Raw genomic sequence first — 16,509 nt, forward strand, 5'->3', positions numbered from 1 at the left:
AGGTAGAAAAGCTAACACATGCACTGGTTCCTTCTTGTAAGGGTGAAAAGGGTCTGTTCTGGGAAACGTGCGACGACCAAAGTCACCTGCCAATTTCAGGACTAGTTTGAGACAGGAGACAAGGCGGCAGGGCACAACCATTAAAAGAATAACACAGCAACTGAGGAGAACTCAGCCCAATGGCGAAAGATTCGACTTCCAGTAGACCTTGAGCCTCATTATAGGATCATTCTAGTATATTAGCACGCTACATGACACACCTGCGGGGCGCCATGACAGTTCTAGGATGACCATAAAAGGCCAAACGTGGGGGGCCCAGTTCCTGCAAATCTACGTCCCTCCACCAAACAGTTGGAATAATCCTCCCACTTACTAGCATATGAAATTACCCAGTTCTTAAAAACTAGCCACCCCTTACCTGGGGCCACCTCTCTCACCTTCTGAGACTGCCTCTGTCTATGGATGTGTATCTCTCTGAATAAACCTACTTTCACCCTACAATGGCTCACTCTTGACTTCTTTCCTGCATGAGACAAGAAAGACAAGAACCTATACTCACCAGCAACAAGTTCACTGGGCTTCCCAAGCTCACTTTCCAGCAAGTGAACCCATGGAAGGCAGCGCCAGCCTCAAGCCCGAGGCTGGCAACATTTGGCTCAAGTCTATTCAACAAGTGTGGACCGTATACCTATTGTGCCCGATACACTAGGTAGGTATAAAGATGAAAAACATTTTGCAAACATAAAATCCTGACTAGCAACAGAAACATGAAAGGCAAAGATAAAATCTTATCTGTAAAAATAGAACCCACTGGCTTCTTACAGCCCAGGAAAAGGCCTGGTGTTTTTGGACGAACTTACCCTCCAGTTCATGACCTATTACACTAACTTTATGGAAGGAAGCCACACAACAAAGACTTTCTGAAATAGAGAAGGCCTATGTAACACATTTTGTATTACTGGAAGCATACAAAGATATAAAAATAGGAACGACCGCGAGTGCTTAATTTTGAAAGAATTTAGAGTTCGTAGCAACATAAGCTGCTTGCTGATCTCTATGGGCAAAGATTTCATCTTCAAATGTAAGTGTTTGGTCCTTTTACTCCCCCTCCTCTCTGCCCTCCCTCCCTTAATATATTAGTTTCATGTTAGTGTCAGACGTTGCTCAGGGCTCCCTACCATCAACAGAGCTGTTAGGGCAGGACTTAGAAGCAGCCTCTTTTCCACCACAACCTAGCTAGGTGGTTAGAGAGAACCACAGCAAAGAGATGGGAATTTAAAGGCAGCCTGGGGTTATAAAACCAAGACTGGCTGGCTCAAAGCTCAATTCCAATTCAGTGCTGCTTCGATTCATCCCCCTGCCAATCCCAGTTTCTCTTCAACCACTCCCTTCTTTCTTTTTTGGGAGGGTGCTAATATTTTTCTTCCAATGAACAGAAGCTCTTTTGATGACCAAAATGACCCTATGGGGCAAAGTGTTCTACACATAGTAGGTCCCTAAAAAACAATACTCCTGCAACCCATAAAATTTACCATATTCACAAGCTCGATTTAGGGCAAAAGTACATTATCTGGTTTTTAAAAATCAGACATTAAAAACTTTTTTGACTTACTAGACCAATTCACCACCCTCTTTATGTTATACAAAAGTTTTCATACACTGAGGATTATTTGCTTAAAAGCTGTTAACTGAAATAGCTTTGCAACTTGCTTATTGTGAACCAGTTCAATAAAACTCATCAGTGTTAAAAAATGAAAACTGAAACAGATTTGCATGAGGCTGATAATTTCCCAGACAGAGCTTGCCAAGTAAATTGGACCCACTAGCAGCAGGCAACAAACGCTATGCCAATGTTTAATCCAGTACCAGATGGCAAGACTTGCCCAAGACTCACATTAAAGTTCTGAAAATTTCCCCAATTAGAATTAAAATACAAATATGCAAAAGCTGGTCTACTTCTTTTGTTGTATTCCAGGAATAAAGGCTGCCTATGTTTCAATCGCATTAAATACGCCGGTAGTGTGTTCTGATTTAAATTTCAAGACCCAGGAAATGACACACCAGATCTTACTCATATCTTGCATTTCTTTGAGTAGCGCCTCTTGCTTTGTTTTGTTTTTTTGACAATGAAACTTAGCTCTTCTGACTGACAGCAGAGGTGGGTCTTAACCACAAGAACATAGACAGCTGGCATACACGCTTACTAATTCTCCCAGGCCCAGAGGCATACTCTTTCTCCAGATAGTGCCTCTGCTGTCACCTAAACCCAGGGAGTAGTAGGAGCTGCTCACAGTGGGAGCCCCACAGCAGTGGGAGCGACCATCGCTGTGGGAGCTCAAAGCCCACGTCTAAACAGGCAACCCAACCTCATTAGTCGCCATCGGTAAATTGATCCCCTCTGCTTAACCCCATCAGTCAGGCTGGATGATACAGACTCAGCTTTTGAATACACTGAAAATGGGAAATAAAGTGCTGGCCCTTCACCTGGCCGAATAGATACATAGCTCATGTCTTACTTTCTTTCTAAAGCCATCAATCTCCCTCCCAAGTTGTCATCCTTCCTATTGTTAACCCAATTGGTGCTTCTCTGTCCCAAAGCAGCTTTCATAACACTATGATTGGTTACAACTCTTCTTCTGTTCTGCCCTAATCCTAAACAGTACCATCTCTTGCCAGCACAAGCAGAAGAATAAAGGACACAAAGAGGCGAAAGTCAGGGTGCAAATGTACCTAACTGACACATCCATTAGCAAAACATTCTTATCATTCATGGATCGAGTCCCAAAGCTATAAAAACCGACTCCCTCACGCGATACAATAAAAGTGAGTGTTCACATAATAGAAGGCTGACGAAGTTCAGCCTTCTCTGAAACCGCAAGGAATTTATTTAAAAGGTTCCGGTCAGGTTTTCACTTCGGCAGCTCAGCAAACATAGCTGCAGTCTATGACACGGGAATAATAACTCATATGTAAGTAGGGTTTTTTTTTTAGGCTCCTCTAATAAAAGATGATACAGGACAGAGCATTATTTTGGTGCCCGTTTCCGGTCTCTGCCATTCACTTGCCAATTCAAAAAATGTCAGCGTTCTCTGGAATTCCGAATGAATGGCAGGGATTGTATTTTTAACTACCAGGCTCTAATCCTCGACTTCCATCACAGCCGTGCCAAGAAGCCTCCACTTGTTGAAATCAGCCGCGGTAGGAGCCGCAGCGGCGTGAAAGGTCTGCGGGCGCTTCCGCCGGGCCAGCTGCCGGGCTCTGTCTCCGCGATCCTTTCCACCCAGCATCTCCGGCTTTTCTGCACGTTCATTCCTGAACCTGCTCGGTCCGGGAAGAGGCTGAGTCAGGCGGAGCTGCCGTCAGCCCCGAAGTGCGGAGCGAGCCCACTTGAGGCTGTAACAGCCTTAGCTCCTTCCTGCAGGGGTTTACTTACCAGTGTTTCGTCCCTGGGGTGGGAAAGAAGGGGGGCACTTTGAACGCGCCACTTGGGGAACCTGGTGACTCACTAACACAGCCCTGAGGTGTGACTCACCGACCTTGCTTCAGAGGGTGAGCTGTTGTGTGAGAGGCACCCCGTCATCCCCGCTGAGGTCCCCAACGCCACCCGACACTGGCAAACCTGACGTCGTCTCTTTAAACTGGGCCAACTCTGGCTTAACCTCCTTTTTCCTATTCCCAAAAAAAGCAAGAAGTAAAAGAAAAGGACTGCATTTTTGTTTGACTGTTTGCCTTTGGCCAAGAGCCCTTTTAAAGAATTCTGACTGTATTGCAATTGTATTATCTACGCTTAGCATTTTTTTTTTCTCTTTTCATTTCGGGATCGATAATAGTATTAAAAGATTTATAAATTATATTAAATTTCTTGTGTTGAAACCGAACAGCAATGTAAGAGTTGATTTTTACCATGTTTTATTATTTCCAGATATCAAGTATAAAATGTGGACTGGGTACATATTTTCCCACTTTCTCCTTTTTTACAAACAAAAATATGGGATGGAGCTGAGGAGAAATGAAGGAAAAATGAGGCTCTTAATGAAAGGTAAATTCTAGAATTATCCGTAGGAAGTGAAAGGCATTCATCCTTTCATTCATTTGAGAAGCTGTTTACAGTGGGGCTGTATCTTCCATGGGCATTCAGTTCCAAAATCAGTTTTGGCAAATGTAGAGTGTGATGAAAATTACAACTGAAAATCCTTTAAATGGCCCATAACGTGTATGGGCCATTTGTGTATATTATAAGGTCTTAAGTCCAACACAGCCAAGTACTTCTAGAGTTAGGACATGGTACTATTTCTACAGCCAAGCTCCAGAGGAAGTGATGCTGTCCCCAAAACTTATGTTGGGATTTGCTAGGCATGTAGAGTTGAATTCATGGCACTTAAACAGGTATATGGTCCTGAAGACCTCGGTATCCTCTGCTCTGGGATGGACGTAACAACAGATGATCTAGCATCAGCCCCAGGAGCTGGCAAATGAATGGGGAGGTCGTGGCAATGAAATAAAGGGTGGTGTGGAGGTGAACAGAGCACAGACCCTATTTTTATTGTTATTATAAATGGTCCAAAGCCTGACATTCTGTCTCAATAGCTGCATGTTAGAATGGTCCCTGTATCAGCTGCATCTGACATCTGGGAAGCAGCTTTAATCTTGAAATCAGTTTTTAAAAGAATTTTTTTTAAGCCACCAAACTACTCTAAATGCTCGAATACTCTGAAAATTGTTTTTCCAGGCTCTCCATGCCCAGCACATGTTTCAACGTGTTGTTTTTCCAGTTGTTCTTAAATGGGACATTGACACACTGTTTGTGCTAACGGGGCCAAATGAATTAAATGTCACTTGCCTAAAGGAAGATGGCAAAGCCCCCTTAAAACCGAAGATTTTTTGGGGTTAGTCTAGTTTCTCCTCTATTCATGTGGAGAGAGTCAAGTCCTTTTTGTTGGTTTTGTTTTCTCAATTCTGGGAAGAGGATGAGCCACCCTGGGCTCTGGCTGTCGGTCACTTCTTGCACATGTTTGAAAGACAAGACACATGGAACTAGAGAAAAGACTGGCACGAACCCCAACCCCAGTCTGGAGAAAGACTGGAGATGCTTTTCAGAGCCAGCATCTCATTTCACAAGAGGAGGATCGAAGACAATAAAAGGGGCAAGGTGGGGGGTGTCGAGTCAGGCTTCCAAGGCAGGGAGGGGAAAGGGACACTGTGGGCCTTGAAGATAATCACTGGGCAACACTGATTATGTTTCCTGTAAACCCAGCCCACAACGTCTCTTTATGTGTATTTCTTGGCATCTTTGGTTATAAGCATCACCCAAATGAGGCAGTGGTGCAATGGTTTCGAACTCTTACTCTGCTATTAACCAGCGAGGAGACCACTGAAACTTAACATCTCTGAGCCTCAGTTTCCTCCACTGTAAAATGGGTATAAGAACAGCCATTTTGAATATTTCATCAAATAACCAAAGTAAATCATTATAATATAATAAAATATTAATTCCCCTCCTTTCCCTTATGAAAATCTATCCCAATTGTCTAAAAAGATCTGAGGAATTCAAATGCAAAAAATTAGCTAACACCCTATGCTACAATGAACCCAAGAAATTGGAGGAAAATATTGTTGGACATCAATTCACTGCAGATCAATTTGATTTCACATAGTCACAGTAGCTAAGTAATAACTAATCTAGAGATGAAAACATTCTCAAAAAGCAAAAGAACTAGCAAACCACCATCTTCAGGGTTGCTCCCTCACCTCCACTCTCTCTTTTTTTTGGGGGGGGGCGTTTTCTAATAATAACTATTCTCAGATCCAATGTAAGGGAAGGCCAAAGCTGAGATTCCTTTAGTGCCCTTGTGAGACACCGTTCGTAGTGATGAGGGTCCCATGTCAACACAAGACTTTCAGCCTCATGCTTAAATAGAAAAGATTTCAGCTTGAAGTGAAAAGCATAAGGTTGAACACTAGAAAGAGTATCCAATGGCTTTCTGTTCTTCCTAACAGAGATGCTCCAGAAGTTTTATGATAATTTGGTTTTTACTGATTTATAGGATGACTGTAGTTCACCCCAAAAAGTGGGGGCACAGATCTGATACAGAAATGCAGGAAGACCTGAAGCTTCTGTGACTCAGCAAAATGGAAAAACAAATTTCGCCTAAAAAGTACTATAGTTTTATACAAAGCATATTCATGCAAACTCCAAAGAGAGGTAGCTTTGTATCCACAGGTGGATGTTAATCAAAAATATACTACTGCTTTAATCTCTTATATTCAACAAAGAACAGAAATATGCCCCTGTTTCAATTTTTTTATGATTTACTCCCCCATCCAAACCGCACTGCTCTTCACTTAGGTAGCTAGTGGAAGGTAAAAGGGTGAGAGAATAGTAAGTAGCTTTAATTTTCTCTTTTAAAAACTTTCCCATTTTCTAAAATTTCAGCAATGGACATGCACTGTTTTTTAAAATTTATTCTTAATGTGTTCATTTTATAATCTTACAAAATATATATATGTATATATACATATACATGTGAAGAAAAATTGTAAATATGTCAAAAATTCCCACATCAACCCTCTGCAGAATGTGTGGTTTAAACAAAAGAAAAAAACAGCTTCAGGAAAACAGCTTTAAAAATGCCCCTAAAATGTTCACCAAAGAACCCACAGCCCTACTGAGAGTCACTCTTGCATATTACTAAATTTAACTGGGTAACATCTTTCTGGAAGGTAGTTTGTCAACACATAACAAAATCCTTGAAAAAGCTTTGAGCCAGAAACTCCACTTCCACAAAGCTTATACCAAGGAAACAGATATGGCAGAGATGACCAGCTGTTTCTGAATCTCTCCCTCTTCAGGGTACTAGATGTGGCCATGAGACTAAGTTCTAGGCAATAAACAGAAGTGCTATGTGAAATTCTGGGGCAGTTCTTTAAATGGAAGGGATACACAGACTTTTCTGCTTTCTACCCTTCTTTTTTCCAGCTTGGATTGTGGATGTGATTGCCAGAGCTACAGCAGCCCTATTAAATCATGAGGAATGAAATCCACTGAGTAAGAACAACAAAGTAGAAAAAAGATAAGTTCAGGTGGAACCACCACATCAGCCCTTGACTGCCTTACTTTAATGTTAGAGATAAATAAATCATCTCATTTCATATCCCTGTTAATCACAAACATAATTCCAAACCAATATAACAAGTATGCAAAATGTATATGCAGGGATGTTCACTGCAGTTTTGTTTATATCTCAAATGTGTTAAATGGTTAAATAAATTATGGTTAAGCTGGACAATGGAAGATGGAATGGATATTACAAATGGCATAAATTTTTTTAAATGGAAAGATGTTCATAATATATTGCTAAGTGAACATAATCCCACTTTGGTTAACATCCAAACCTATGAATAAAGGGAAAGGAGGCTGTATTCATATCTTTAGATTTCTTGGTACTTTCTCCATTTTGTACAATAAGCGTTATTTTTTCAATCAGAAAAAAAAAGAGAGAATGTGAAAAGATATCCTCCCTTCCTCCAAGTGAACTCACTTCCTGCTTAAAAAATAACGCATTCCACATTTGAACCTGTAACTGCTAATTACAGCTCCGAGAATAATTCCACAGCTGGAGTGTAGGGCTGAACATCTTGTCAGTCCCTTAACTGTGAGTTGGGAAAGGCGCCATTGTAATACTCCCCTGAGTGCTTAGCCTAAAGGTGCTGTGAACCAGGGAGGGGCATGAAGGGGTAGGAGGGAAGCAGTAGAAGGAAGGGATAAGGAGGATCAAGGGAAATTCTATAATTAAGCAATATTTCATGGCTGCCTCTGGCAGCTGTTTGAGCAAGGGGGAGACTCTGAACGAGGCGTCAACAGACGAACAGCTCTGTCCTCGGGCAGATCAAGCAGGGTCTGTCATCCCGAGCCCTGTCTCCACTTCACAGGACAATCTGGGGCATCTTATATCCAGCACCTGTCAGCTTTGGAGACTCCCAGCTGCGGTGCTGTTATTGCTGTCATCTGCCTAATCCAGAAGGGAGTGGCATTTATTGCATCCAGAAAGATTAGGATGAAACTAACTTTGATTCTTCTTATGAAAGAGAATGCATGCCTTCTATAACTGTGTTTGTTTTCTTCTTGTCCCTCCTGACTTTTTTCTTTTTGTATTAAAGGAAGAAACATACCCTTGCAGCTGTATTTTTCATTTTTTAACCCCTACATTAATTATATAGACACTCCAAATAATGGTTTAAATTTAGTCTGATGACCAACCACAAAGGTCCTCCTCCTCCCACTTAGAGACACATCCTGCCTTCAGACCCGTTTCACAGTTCCCACTGACTTGGACAGGAACTCTGTGCGAGGAATGAAGCAGGATATAGATGGTAATAATTGTCAGAGGAAATGGGATTTTCTTTACAGGATGCATTTAGATTTTTCCTTTCCATGAGATTTTTCTAAAAAGCGTGTTGAAATTGAAACTGAAGGAGACTTTAAATAAGCTTTCAACTTCTCAGCAGTTCCAATATTGAATTTAGTGTAGAAAGTCTGACTCTGAGTAGATACTCAAAAACTACTCACCCATGAAATCAATGACTGAAAAATAGGAAGGAAGGAGTTAATATATTTAATGGGTTTTCTTTAACAAATCATTTTGCTTCTCAGCATCTGTATCAAATGAATCTTCTGCAGATCTCATATTTCCTTATTTATCAAGTACTCAAAAACTCATCCAGGAAGATTTGTTCTTTACAAGTCCCTGGAAGGACATAAAAGTTAAAGAATGCTGCAACATCCTCTAAAACAAATGAAAGCAGTATCAGTTCATTACAGATTGATTCAAAAAACTAAGCAACCAAATCTCCAAGTGCCACCCACCATGGGCCCTGAAAGTGCACCATCTCTGGCATATAGTAGACACTCAATAAATAAATGTTTCTCAAATGAATGAATGAACGAATGAATGGATGAATCGGTATTATATTCATTAACAATGACAATCATGATAACAGTGATTCATTATTAGTCATACATCAAAATATTCACAATAATGATGGTAATAATAATGTCTGATAGTAACAGTTGACACTTACATAACATTTTATAGCTTCAAAAATGATCTTAATTTGATCCTCACCTAACAGACCTATTAACCTCCATTTTTAAATCCAGAAACTCAGTTGGGAAAAGTTAAATGACTTAATAAATTTCTTGAGGTTCTATGTGACACAGCAGAGAGCCCAATCTTGTTCACAGAGCCAAGTCTGAGGCTTTTCTCCAAGACATGATACTGCCTTGTGAACTCAAAGAGGCCGATGCAAATAACCTGGAGCATTAGGAAGGAAGGATAAGAGGGTATGGACAGTTGGTGCTGCTGATAGCCTGACTGTCCTGGTCCTGGAGTAACATCCCCTACAGGCTGTCCTTCAGAAGAAAGGGCCCTTTAAAATAGGTTCTTGGCGGGGTTGGGGGTTGGCTCAGTGGTAGAGTGCATGCTTAGCATGCACAATGTCCTGGGTTCAATCACCAGTACCTTCATTAAAAAAAAAAAATTCTCCCACCTTGCTTCAGTAACACACCACTACCCTCCTCATCCCTCCTGAAGCCCCTGAGTCCCGTAGTATGTAAACTTGTCTGTAAAGCTGACCTTTTAACTGGCCTGGTTTTAATCAGGCCCATCCTGTCAAGAAAAGGGACTCCCGTGACAGTGACACAAATTAGCCACATGTGATCCTGTAGTCAACGCCAGAGAGGAAGAAGAGGAAGAGATACAAATACGACTTTAACAAACATAAACCAAATACAAAGCCAAGCTCTCTGTTATGACCTCAAAGGAAGAGTTGAAAGGACTCTGAAGATGGATTTGGAGACATCAAGGTAGCCTGCGTTGAGCAGGGCGGGAGAGCCAGGCGACCTGGGCGGTGACGTCAAAGGCTCAGCCTCCGGGAAAGCTGGCTCTTTCAGAAACCTGACCCTGACGACAGCCGCTTCAGCCTGATGTGTCTTTAGTTTTTGTTAATGTTGATGGCTAGGAAAAATATTCAAATAAGGTTGGTGTTCCATAAATGTGTTCATCCTATAATGTGAGGTTACTAGCTTTCATCGTTGACTGTAACTATTCTCAACATGTGGATTCATCTTTCCTATTTAACTTTTTCCAAAGGGGAAAAAAAAGTATTGGTGATCATTCTAATTTTCCTAAATTACCCCCTTTTAGCTTTTTATAACATTTTACACTTTTAACCTTCACACAAAGTACATTTCTGTGATGTGCTCTGAAATGAAAATAGTTGTACTAGAAGAAACTTAGGTTAGGATTTGCATTCATTTAAAACCATTTCTTGAGAAAAGGTTCACATGCACATATTCAGACACATAATAAATATGATGTTAGTACAAAGTGCAGGAATATGTACACGTTAGTTATCATGCGTTGCCTAATGTGAGAAAAGGGTAGAAGCCTATTATTACATTGAAATGAAATCAAGAGGAAAATGATAGAAACTTGACTTTTTATGACTATCTAAATAAATGATCTGTATTTTCTTAGTTTGCTCCAAAATGTTCCTTGAACATTAAATTTTTGTCAACATGGTCCTACAAAAGGAGGCTAAGATAAGCCAGGAAATTAAGTTTTTGGTCTGGAAAATTCCCATAATACTGATAACAACCATTTTTACAAAAAGATGAAAGTGAAAGTGTGCCCTTAGCTGGGGGTACAGGGTGGAGGCGGTAACCAATCCTAAGTCACTGTGAGCTAATGAGGAGGACACTTCTGAGTCTGCCAACAGCATCACGGCATGGATGGACCTCATGTGACATTTCAACCTAAAAGCTGCTTCTCAGGTGACAAATGCTTTTGGGCTCAGTCACATTGGCTGTGAGGAGATGCAGCTCTGGGCAGGGTAAGCTCAAATATGTTCTATGGGATATTAGTCCAAAAAGATATTCGCCCAAGCCTACACCCAAAAAAAGTTTTGTTATCAAGTAAGTTTGGGAAACACAGAATGTTAATTTCCCCTCCTAAAATGTATACAATATATAAGCATTATTATAAAAGGCTCTGTGTTTAAATTAGCTTAACCCAACATTTCTCAAATTTATTTTAGGGGTAATCTTTTTTCACTTTATTAATATGCTATAGGGTACATTTTAGGAATTAGAATATACCATTTGTGGTTATTTATTCCAAGCACAGCTTCAGATTCAATTCAGCAGCATTGTCTGAACACACAATAGGCTTCAGACATTACAGAAATATTTTTATACCCAACGAGCCACAACTAAAAAACTACAGGCAGTTCCCATCCAGACCCAGTGGGCAAATGTGGGTGTGATGCTATGAAGCTGTGATTCCAAAGCATCCCAGTGACATAGTTTATCCAAAGCAGAGTTAATAGAGATAGGGATGGAGAGAGGCATATATAGGAATGTGTGTGTGTTTATCAAATGCAAATTTATTTCAAGTTTTCGTATGTTTATGTATGTATATACATTTCCATATACGAAAACTTGAAATTAAACTTAATGTTTTTAAAAACTGATCTAAGCTGTTTGCACCTAGAAGCCTTTTGACCTTCCTCCTTACGGTAGAATCAGGAGCCTGAGGGCAGCCTGTCTATTCTTAGTGGGCTTTCCAAACGTAGCTTCCCTTGGCTCAGGGGCACAGCTGCTGCAAAGCACTGTGGGTGGCTCCTCTCCATCCTCTTGAAACAACTGGTGGGAACCCAGCACTAGGCCATCAACCCAGCTGTTCAATCTCGCTTCTAACTTTAGCAAGTCCCTTCGCGGCTCATGTCACTAGGGCATGCCACATTGAAAACCACACCAGAGAAGGTAGAGAGCCCTATCCCACCCCTTAAAATACTCCAGGCACACGGAGCAAAGTCACACTTAGGTACCTACTAGCATTGCCACCCAGATGCGGAATGCGGGACCCACGTGAGCTGACTTCTGTGGGGCTTACCAGTGATCTAAGGCTTCACTAGACACAACGCATCAGCAGGCCTCCATCTCTCCGCCCAGTTCATTAGGTTCCCCATTAGCAGCTGCAAAGCCCAACAGCCTGGAAGTCCATGAAGACCAACTCTGGGTCAAGAGACTTGTACAGACACTGTGCTATCTGTCGGCTTTCTTACTAGAATGCAGGAGGCGTGCTTTCCCCCACTGTTAATGTACCGTAAAATGGTCATGAAGCCCTCGTAATGTAATTACTTGCATTTAATTGATTATACATGCCCCCCAGCCTCATTTGCTTCCTTTTGTTAAACTGCACGTTCATTGTAATTACTTGTCCCAAAGCCAAGAGATTTCAGAATTATTTGACTGTTTATTATCCTTTGAGAGTTACTAATTTAAATAATTTCCTTCAGTTGAAAAGAGTTGCTCTTTTCCCGAATTCGCTTCCACGCTGCTCACCACTGAGGAGAACTCTAGGAATGCCTTGCTAAGCTCCCCTATAATTGACTGCCTCCATTGTTAACATATGCGTGGACTTCAAAAACATTAAACGACTTATACAAATGGAGACAAAATCCCTTTTGAGTTCTATTGATAACTTAACCTTTAGCGTTTTTGGATTAAATCCCACTTCTCCAGAAGCAGGGGAAGCTACTGAATGAAACCATTATGTAAAACGTTGTGGTGGGAATTATTTTGTGTGAAAATATATACAGTATATTATTTAACATGTCTTTGATTGAAGGTGGGTTTTCATAATTCCTAACCAAAATATACATATCTTTTAGGGCTTCTCTAATTTGTGCTCCCTCCTTTAGGGAAACTGAAGTAATTTTGAGCAGGCAAATGAACCCAGGACACTAGATGTCAGGAGAGGGGCACCTTTGGCGTACGAGGGTCTAGAAGGGGACAGGAGGGGTACTTCTTTGAGCTGGAAATGTCCTGTTTCTTGAAGCTGCTTGTGTAGATGTGTACAATCTGTGAAAATGCATCAAGCAACATACTTAAGGTTTGTGTTCTTTTCTACAAAAATTATATTTCACTTTTAAAAATAACGAAGAGAAGTTATTTCAATTTTTTAAAGTAATTTCTATAAAAGAAAAAGGGATGTAGTTACCATCTAGAAGAAACATAAACATTAACCTCACGTGTTTACAAGGAACAGAATTAAGACTAGTTTATTTTTCTACTTTTTTTTTAAAAATGGTGCACAATATTGGCTTTGAACAAACCAATGTTAAAAAAAAATCTGGGAGAATTGACAAAGTCTGGGTATGCACTAGGTATTAGATGATATTAAGAAAGCATTGTTTGTGTCTTGATGTCATGCAGTAAGAAATTTACAAAAGACTTATGTTGTATCTTTGTCAAAAATTTTAACCTGATTTAATCATAAGAAACCCGTGTGGAACATTGGTCTAAAATGTTGGTTTTTTGTTTTTTGTTTTAAGTTATTGTGAAAAGAAACAAAATGGTAAGAGGGAGAGGCACTTTTCTGAATCAAATGAGAGAAAAAACTAAATGTAGTATGTGAACCCTGATTGGATCCTGGTGTGGGAACACACACACACACACACACACACACACACACACACACACACACAGAGCTGCTAAAGACATTTTGTAACCAGGAGAATTTGAATAAGGGCGGAATATTACATTGTATTATTTAATTCAGGTTACTTTTCTTGGGTGTAATCATGGTATTTATTATTGGGTAAAAGAATGTCCTTATTCTTAGGAGATGCATGCAAGTGTGGAAATCTCATGTGGCCTGTAACTTGCTTTCAAATGGTTTAATGAAAAAAAGAAAAGAACATACACAAAGAAATGTGGTGAAATGTTAAGAATTGCTGAAACCAGATGAAGGAGGAACACACTCTTTTTCAACACCTTTTTGAGTTTGGAAATGCTCAAAATGAAAAAAAAATCATTGTTAAATTTATTAGGCCTGAAAACGGCAATTCTGTTAAGTAGGAAAATATCCTTAATTTTTAGAGATAGTTATTTAAGTATTTATGCTTAAAATATCATATCTATTATTTGCTTGAAAATACTTCTATTAAAAATATGAAACAAATACAGCAAATGTTAACCGTTCTTCATTTTAGGGGTACAGAGTTTTTATACATACATATATATATATATATATATATATATATATATATATATATATATATGAACGGGGTGGGTCATTATACTATTCTCTCTACTTGCATGTTTAAAGTTTTGTATACTGTCAAAAAAATAGCAAGTTTTTGTGACATATCTTCTCACTTTACCAATAAAACCTCCCCAAGTTTTTTAGTCTCTCTCAAGTTGTCAGAATAAATTTCAGTAGAATTCCTCCCCAATTAATTTTCAAAGTTCTCCATAAATTGGTAGAGTTTGGAGAGATACCTTTATTTCAGTGGACCCAGAATTCTGACTATTTGTAAATAAACTCAAACAGCACACTTCCTTCTCAACTCCAGTTTTGACGATAATTAGGGGAAGGGATGGTTAAGTGTCCGAAAACAAATACTAAAGTCTGTTCTAAAGCTTAAATGTTCTTTGGCCATTTTCCAAAGACAAGCCTTCGTATTCCTGTCCGGCTCTCTCAGACGCTGCCACTGATAACACAGTGGCCTTCAGGAACTCTTTTTTTTTTTCCTGGACCATTCTCCTTTGGGGAATTAGCTCTGACGCTTCTAATGCCCTTGCTGGACCCAAGCAAGACGTCCCAGGAAAATCACTCCCGAACCCACTGCTATGCCAGAACACCAATTAACCAAGAAAAGGAGAGCCCACTTCTCTGTGACCCTCTGACCACAGGAAGCAAAAAGCTGCAGATTTAATACCCAAGACAATAGCTCTGCTGCTGTGGGCCTTCGACGGGGACCTGCCTTTAATAGGAATGTTCTCTGCTATTATGACAACAGAAGCCAAAATGCCCTCAGAACAGCGTCCAATCCCACAGCCTCAGACCCCAGAGAACATATCGCTCAACAGACAGCGGTGTGGGTGGTGGAGTCAGGGAACACCTGGTTTGAAGGCCACATCTGCCGCTGACTAGCTGTGTGACCTTGGGCAAGTTATTCAGCCTCTCTGTATTTCTCAGTTTCTTTATCTGAAAAGTGGAGATATCAAACAGTGGCTAACAGGTTTGGGGGTGGGGGATGGCAAATGAGTGAAGGCAGTCAAAAAGAATAACTTCCAGTTATAAGATAGATAAGTTTGGTTGACTGTTTACAGCAAAACTACAGTTAACGCTACTATATTGTATATTTAAAAGTTGCTGAGAGATCTTAAAAGGTCTCATTACAAGAAAAAAATCTGTAACTATGTGAAGTGATGGATGTTATCTAAACCTGGTGAGGTACTCATTTTGCAATATACACGTGTATCAAATCATCATGTAATTCATCTTAGACTTGTACAATGTTATACGCCAATTATATCTCTATGAAACCGAAAAAAGGTTTAATTATAAAAAATTTTTTTATTGTTAAAGCCCCAGAGCTCATAGTGTCAATGAAAAAGAATATGAAAACAAATATATGTACATATATGCATGACTGGGACATTATGCTGTATACCAGAAATTGACACATTGTAACTGACTATACTTCAATTTAATTGATTGATTGATTGATTAATTAATTAATTATATTTTTTAAAAAGAGGTCTGGAGTTGGGCTGTGTTCCAATCCTAGCTCCCACTTGTTTGTATAAACTTGGGCAAGTTAATCACTCTGTACCTTAGTTTCCCACCAATCTCTGTGAAATACAAAGACCTTAAAACAAAGCCTGGAAGGTAGAAAGCAATCAATCAGCATTACCTATCATTATTATTATTAGGACGAAAGGACCCACTCCATAAAGTTATCTTGAAATTAAAGTTACTGAGGCATGTAAAGCTCTTGGCATAGTGCCCGGCACATCATAACTGTTTATAAATGTTTGTTATTATTATTGGGCTTCACAATTACTGTTAGTTAAGCAATGCTGATATATTAGCATCTTGCTGATGAGGAAATAGAGGATCAAAAAGACTCAATGACCCTTCCCTCTGTCGCGTGCTGACGACAATGACTACTACTCCATGTCTCAAGGATCCATTAAGAAGGAGAGAGAAAAACTAAAATAGCATTAGAAGATGTACTCATGAACATCGGCATAAGCATTCTGAAGCTAAGTTTAAAATAGAGAATAGTAAGCGATGGGAACAATTGTAGACTGCTCTGAGAAGGATGCTTGGAATTAAAGCAACCTTGGACATAAGAGCACTTTACTTTGTGCCCTTGTAAGTTCTGCTGAAATCTTTTTCTATTTGGTTTATTTTAGACACATTTTAAACACACAAAGAGAGAGCTCCCTTTGAAAAATCTTTTTGGAAAGTGAGTGATTATTTTTCCTGAAGAAATAAGCTCCCTCACCCTTTATTAAGCTATTGTAGGTACAGCTTTTTCTGTGTTTGTTTAATCAAAAACAATCAGCATCTGTATTTAAGACGGCGCACGCCTTCAGGCGGGTGTTGGTCCATCTCAGGCAGAGAGTGATGGTCCCTGAACATGTGGCTGCAC

General features: G+C 39.9%; 1 protein-coding gene and 1 long non-coding RNA gene across 4 annotated transcripts in view; one reads left to right on the top strand and one right to left on the bottom strand.

The window, feature by feature from the left end:
- WWTR1 (WW domain containing transcription regulator 1) overlaps nt 1-16,509 on the bottom strand; it is a 123,803-nt gene that overhangs the window by 56,264 nt on the left and 51,030 nt on the right. The window lies entirely within an intron of this gene.
- LOC140695838 (uncharacterized) overlaps nt 14,911-16,509 on the top strand; it is a 33,176-nt gene continuing 31,577 nt past the window's right edge. For both annotated transcript variants that reach the window (XR_012071672.1, XR_012071673.1), the window contains exon 1: nt 14,911-15,013. This is a non-coding gene — a long non-coding RNA (uncharacterized lncRNA). The remainder of the gene's footprint in view (nt 15,014-16,509) is intronic.

Source organism: Vicugna pacos, chromosome 1 (genome assembly GCF_048564905.1).
Source record: "Vicugna pacos chromosome 1, VicPac4, whole genome shotgun sequence".
Taxonomy (NCBI): domain Eukaryota; kingdom Metazoa; phylum Chordata; class Mammalia; order Artiodactyla; family Camelidae; genus Vicugna; species Vicugna pacos.